The 7,302-nt window shown below is 36.8% G+C and overlaps 1 non-coding gene across 1 annotated transcript; it reads left to right on the top strand.

Moving 5' to 3' along the window:
• The first annotated feature begins 4,187 nt into the window (after positions 1–4,187).
• LOC132684494 (small nucleolar RNA U13) lies at positions 4,188–4,292 on the top strand. The gene has a single exon (XR_009612703.1). It is a non-coding gene; the product is annotated as a small nucleolar RNA U13 (small nucleolar RNA).
• The last annotated feature ends 3,010 nt before the right edge of the window (positions 4,293–7,302 follow it).

The following is a 7,302-nucleotide window of genomic DNA, read 5'->3' as shown; positions in this document are numbered from 1 at the left end:
GAAATCAACTGTTTGAGGGACCTTATCCCCCCATAGCAGTTTTTCCATTTATATGAACTCATTTATATCTAAAGTTCCAATGTGGATGGAAAATCGCAATTTAACTGGATTATCTCCCTTTCATTCTTTGGAATACTCTAGTGTTGTCATGAAAATTACAGTTATGTTTAAGCCACTTTTACTATCTTTTTTAGTAAGTAGTGACAAATGGAAAGTACTCACAGGAAATTGAAATGCTGAAATGAATTGAAAAGTAAGCCAAGGAATTTTAAGAAAACGCTAACACAGAGAGAAATAAATCCCTTTCTAAAAGAAGGATAGTGAATAAATTACATTGACTTCATACTGGCTTTCAGATTGATTTCAACATTTAACATATCCTTTCAGACGATAGAATATATAAAACTCCACAGCATTTCTATCATTTTCATTTGAGCAATATCCATTGCTAGTTATTATTATTTTAATTTTAGTAAAATAAACCATTAAGTTCCCTCAAGATAAAGTAGCTGCAAATTACTAAACTATCTAGTCTTTCTTTCACAGTAGAATTTCTCTAATTGTTTACATGGAAAAACCCATCACTTTCATCAAGGAGTATCAAGTAGAGAAAATTGAAGCAAACTTTAATTACTAGTGAAACTTCTCTGTGATTAAAAAATGCTCTTATTCATACTAAATTTAGTTTTCTTAATGGAAACGTTAAGATTTTAATTGTAATTTTCTCTAGTTTGAGATCATGGCACAATATCTGTGGGGTGGAGAGAAGGTGACTGCTTCTGAGCTGTGTTGGTGGATTCACATCTAATCATCCCTCCCAAAAGGGCAATCATGCCATTAACTTTTTGCTCGTAACTCATATTGATAAACACATGTAAAATAAATGTTACAACTAAAAATTTCACATCTCGTTATTTGCATTAAATGCCTAGGTTATGGTTAAAATTCCCTTCGAACCCCATCTCCTCTATTGCATGTGTTAGAGATGTTGTTGATTTCTCTCAGCCCATGTGCAGGGCCAATGATCCATGCTTGAGCGCGGTGATGAAACTAAACCAATCAGAATACTCGCTATGAATTATCTACTCATATGGGTGGCATACACAAGCTTTCTGTCATATAATCCTAACTTTTCGCCGTAGATGAATACGAGGCCAGTGAGCAAAGAGAGACAGAAAAGTAGATGTAGAAAAAAAAAATGTGGAGGAAAATCCCTTGTTCTATTTCCAGGGCCCTGTATCTAACCAGACCTGAACATGATTCACTGATGTTTTTTAAACTTACAATTTTATGAAAATAATTTATTACTCTTTCATTTTTAATTTTCAAAAATTTTACTCACTTACTATTGTGAACCGCAATCTATATTAAATTTCATTGTTTGGTTGGTAAATGATGTCATTGTTCACCATTTACAATGAAACGCTGAAACCATATTTGCAGATGGGGGAATTCAACAAAGGCTATAAGAGTAGTAGATCTCTATCACATGCAAATAGTTGAGTCAGCCTAAGGTCTCAGTGGCTTCTCCTAGAAGGGATTGCTGAATTCTTTTTATGCTGAAGAAAAGTCACAAATTGAAAATACCAGTAATAGCTCAACTGAGCCTCTAGGAAACATAGCAGAAAACTGTTAGGATGCTGGGCGTGGGTTGGTACTGTCTGTAGTCTTCAGTAGCAGGATGGAAACAGACTGAATCTCACAGTCCAAAGATTTATGCAGTCAGGTGAGCATTTGGATTTCACTTTAATGATACGGGAGTACATTCCAGAGTAGCAATGGTGAGAATGCTGCTTCTCACCATTTTATACTTACTCTTGTTCCCACCCTTTGCCCTCCTAACACAGTGGGAAGGTTGAAAGGTAATTATTGTCTCAGTGCCTTTAAAATTATAAAGGAAGCAGCACTACTTGTGAATTTCAGGAATAGCGCCATTATTGTTTTTCAACTCACAAGAGGAGTACAGTCCAATGACTGTATGACCAGATATTAAGAAGCATAAAAGTTTAAATAAAAGTTATTCAGCAGAAAACAAAAATAGTATTACACTATGTTCTTTCAGAGTTCAGAAACTGCCTTCAGTATGGGCATATTTGCGGCTTCATACCTCTTAAATTTTATTTTCAGTAACATCCTCTCATGGAATCCTGGCAGAATATCACAGTATGAAGGGACATTAAGATCATAGGTCTTTTTTTTTGTAATGAAGTGATAGATTATCTTATTTCTTTTTGCTTCCTTCCTCAGTATATCACTTTGAGTAAATGTTGAAGACTGTAATAAATTGACATCATATTTTCAAACCCTCTCTTTTATGCTGAAGGTCATTTGGATAGGCGCTTGCCAGTAGTTTCCAATAAGATGGTATTGTCTAGATAACACTTAAAGTAAAATTTGCCAAGGAGCTTTTTGGGAGGGAGGACTAATGCTAATTATGGACAGAAAAACACAGTTACTTTGAAGTACACTTTTAGAAGATAAAGAATTGCATTATTATGGCATGTATCATTCTAATTAAGTACATGTTTTAGTTTAATGTCAAACATCCTAAAGTATCTAAGTAATACAAAATAAACCAGATCCTTCCTCAATGTTTTAAGAAAAGCTGCAAGCATGGTTAATACTGAATTATTTGAGAAAATAAGAACAACTAACAAAATATATGATCAAGCGTTAGTAACAATACGTGAAATTCTAGATCACGGGTAGAGTGAATTCACTTATTCAGGTAACGGTTGCTCTGTCTTCCAGCCAATCAAATCAGTAAGGTCTCAACACACGAATGGAACTGCAGAGACAAACAAGAATCTGAACGTTGGGGTGCCTGGGGGGCTTGGTCAGTTAAGGGTCCAGCTCTTGATTTTGGTTCAGGTCATAATCTCAGGGCAGTGAGATCGACCCTCACCTCTGGCTCCACACTCCCTCTACTCCTCCCTTTGCCAATGTGCTCTCTCTAAAAGAAAAAAAAAAAAAAAAAAAGAATCTGATTGTTGACTCTGTCAGTAAGTAGCTGTGTGGATGCAGGTAACTTGCTTACCTTCTCTAAGTTTCAGTTTTCTTGTCTGAATAATGGGAACATAATTAGAAAGAACCAATGAGATAGATTATGTATATAAAGCCATTTGAACTTCACTTAGTGACTAAGAAGCACACCTATGTACTTGCTGTTCTTATTTCTGTATTATTGTTGTATTCTGTATTATTGTATTCTGTATTATTGTTGTTATTATTATATGCCTATTAACATACAAATCTAAAATAAATATATTCAATGAATGTGCCATTGATCTTCAATCTGTATAAAAGTATGTATTTATCAACTAAATTGCTTCAGTAAGTTCTATGTTGTGTATGTATCATTCATTTTTATAACTACGCTAAGGTTTAGTGTCTTCCAAAACTCACATGCTCAAAGAGACAAACATTTATAAATGGATATAAAATAGTATTGAAGAGAAAGGAATTAAACTATGTTTGGAGCCCTGGCTGTACTTCTTCCCAGGTGTGGGACCTTAAGCATCACATGAACTATCTGTGCTTAGGGTGTCCTTAGCATGTGTGAAGCATAGGTAAACATTTTTTTGTAGAAATCCTATCTACATCAATAATTTTGGTGCCCCTAAATTAGCAGGCTGCTACTTTCTGATGCTAGCTGTGCACTACTTAATGAAAGAAATGGCATAGGGGTCATTGGGAGCCTTTACCTTGCCAGGCTACTCTCCTGAAATCAGGGACAAAAATTACTAGGCTGTGGCACATCACTATACATGTGAGTGTCAAGGCTTCTTACAGCATCAGATGAGTTAGGAAAGTGCCCAAAGGAAGGAGGTAGAGACTAGGTCCTATCTGGGGACCAGGCTGGGCTCAGGACTCGGTCCTCAGGTGACACCACTGGTATAAACCTGTGCCCGAAGGGAACTTTTTTTGAAGAAGGCATCCATGAGTATAAGACTTCATGAGTCCCAGTGTGGCATGACCCAAAGTAGCAGCCCTGCTCACCTGTGTAAGAGGTCAGTACTTCTCTGAGCAACAGCCTCCTAAGCTATACAATGATAATATCAATACTGTGCTTAATACGTTATCATATGCTTTAAAGAAGCTGTTGTACATATAGTTCAGCACAGTTATATCACCGTAAATACCAAACAGTTTCAAAACATGAAAGCATTTTAAAATCAAACGTACAGACCCCTTTGTTGTTCATAAGCATGACAACTGGGGTGTTCATGCTGTTGTGTCCCATGTGCTTCCCTCAAATCTTGTTACGATGTCAGGACATTACCCATCTGATGTGAAAAAAAATCACAAGTACAGAAAAGTTGGGGCGCGTCGGTTGAGCATCCGACTTCGGCTCAGGTCATGATCTCACGGTCCATGAGTTCCAGCCCCGTGTCGGGCTCTGTGCTGACAGCTCAGAGCCTGGAGCCTGTTTCAGATTCTGTGTCTCCCTCTCTCTCTGACCCTCCCCTGTTCATGCTCTGTCTCTCTCTGTCTCAAAAATAAATAAACGTTAAAAAAATATATATTAAAAAAAAGTACAGAAAAGTCTACAGAAATCAAACTTACAGGAAGGTCTACCCATTGGAGTGCTTACTGACTCAGTCAGTGGAGCATCTGACTTTTGATCTCAGCTCAGGTCTTGATCTCAGTATTGTGGGTTCAAGCCCTGGGTTGGGTTCTGTGCTGGGAGTGAAGCCTACTTAAAAAGAAAAAGAAAAGAAAAGAAAAGAAAAGTCTACCCACAATTCAATTGTTTATTCCTGCATCATAATCACATGCTGTTTTATTTATAAAAATCCTAAATCATAGATAAAAACTCCCCATTGCCTCTACCAATGCCCAATACATTTTAAAAATAAACTTTAAACATTCTACTTAAAAAAAAAAACTTGAGAATTTGGAAATTCACAAACTTAGTGTGGGTCAGAATCATGTGAAGAGCTTTTTAAAAGATGGCTGCGATTCAACATTGGAGTTCATTTTTCTATGGGCAGGACTTAAGAATTTGCATTTCTAACAAATCCCTAAATTGATTCAGATGCTGTTGGTGTAGGGACCACGCTGTTATGAGTTATTCTGATAACAGCATCGTTGCCCCAGTTTTTGCTTTCTATTTGTTAGTCATTTCTAGATTTTTCCAAGTTTGTAATGGGGACAGTTACTTTCATCTATTTAACAAACCTCCAAAATGTTTTAGAAACTAATTTCCTCTATTGCACACCCTCCATCATTCTGGGTTCATTGCTTTAATTACTTTTATATATAAATATATGATAGTAAATTTATAAATGTACACATACAGATAAAATTATATAATATTTCACAAATATCAAAATATATGTGACCAACATTCTTCACTCTTCGTGAATTTGACTCAACATGAAAACAGTATGATAGTTGAAGGCGATAATTTTATCGGTGTCTTTTAATTTATCAGTGCACTCACTTCATTTTGGGGTTCTGAAGCATTCGATCACCTTTCTCCCATGACTTCATTCCTGTCAATATTATCATTAGTACGTTTCTTTTTATTGATTTGGCCTCAATAAGTAAGTACATAGAAGTAAGAATATTACAAAATATTCACAAATAAAAGAACTTTATTCTGGGGCGCCTGGGTGGCTCAGTCGGTTAAGCGTCCGACTTCAGCTCAGGTCACGATCTCACGGTCCGTGAGTTCAAGCCCCGCATCAGGCTCTGTGCCGACAACTCAGAGCCTGGAGCCTGTTTCAGATTCTGTGTCTCCCTCTCTCTGACCCTCCCCCGTTCATGCTCTGTCTCTCTCTGTCTCAAAAATAAATAAACGTTAAAAAAATTTTTTTTTAAAAAAAGAACTTTATTCAGGAACACTGTAACAAACACCTGAGGTCACAGATGTTTTAAACCAATATGCTCCATTGCTATACTAATTACTGTAGCAGTCCAGGGCAGGCTGTCCCAAAATGTATCACAATGGCATATTGATCATTTTGAATTAAAGTTGTCTAAGAAACGGTCAGTGCAAAAAGGACACTCTGACCTTCCTTTGCCTCCAGAGAGCAGGAATAAATCCCCCAGGTGAAAGGTACCTTTTCTGTACAGGAAGGTAAAGAGGTATCATTAACACCAGAGATAGGAATTTAGAGCTGAGAAGATTATAAACTAAACAAACCATGTTACTCTTACTAATTTACTACTGCAGCTCAACTTCGGTTTAGGATTCTTACTATTTGAAGCTCCCAAACAAAAAGTTTCCTTGTCCCGGCACATCTGCACAGATTTAGGTCTCTGTCTAAAATGTATAAAAGCTGGATGCCTTGGTCATTTCTTCAGGTCTCAGTTGTATTGTTTGGACTCCACACACGTGTCATGAGACTTTGGTTCTTTTCTCCTGTTAATCTGTTTCCTGTCGATTTAATTCTTAGAACAGCTACAAGAACCTTGAAGAGTGGAAAACTTTGTCCTCCCCAAAGCATGCTAAAAGTAGAATTTACCTTGATATTAAGTATGTTTGTATATTTTTGAGATCTCAGTGTGAGGTCTTTGGAGATATTGAAATAATAGATTAAAAGCACCTTGAGTATTTGGTATTTGTTGCCATATTTTGTAAAAATTTTCCCTGAGAGGGGCGCCTAGGTGGCTCAGTTGGTTAAACATCTGACTTCAGCTCAGGTCATGATCTCACAGCTTGTGGGTTTGAGCCCCACGTCAGGCTCTGTGCTGACAGCTCAGAGCCTGGAGCCTGCTTCAGATTCTGTGTCTCCCTCTCTCTCTGCCCTTGCCCGGCTCGCACTCTGTCTCTCTGTGGCTCAAAAATAAACAAACATTAAAAAAAAATGTTTAAATTTTCCTTGAGATAATGAACATCTGTATTATAAATAGTAAATAAGTAAGTAACTAAAAAAATAAACAAACAAAACTTGACCTTTTGCACAATAAATGTAATTTAGGAACATCATTGCATTTAATAGTTTTTTTACAGAATTAAATTATTTTTGGGTCTTTTAGTCTGCCTTTCTAGCAGTGTCTTCCTTTTTCCCCTTCTGATTCCCTAGTTTCTCTTAGGGGTTCATCTGAGTCTGGAATGCTGACAAGCATTCTACCATCAAAACACAGCAGCCTGAGGTGTGTAGTTTGCTAAGTTTAATCACTATTTATTCTACCTGTTGACCATGTGGGTTGTATACTTACTCAAAATATTGTTTAAACTAATCCAATCAGAGCGCTTCTCCAAGCTTTTGTTAGCAAATTTATGATATTTCTTCTTTCTTGCATGGTATAAAAGCAAACAAATGAGGATCTGTTAGTAGTGAATTTCCCACC

The sequence above is a fragment of the Panthera onca genome, chromosome C2, assembly GCF_046562875.1.
Source record: "Panthera onca isolate mPanOnc1 chromosome C2, mPanOnc1 haplotype 2, whole genome shotgun sequence".
Taxonomy (NCBI): Eukaryota; Metazoa; Chordata; class Mammalia; order Carnivora; family Felidae; genus Panthera; species Panthera onca.
Note: the sequence above shows the minus strand (reverse complement) of the source record. Positions and strands in the feature narration are given on the sequence as shown.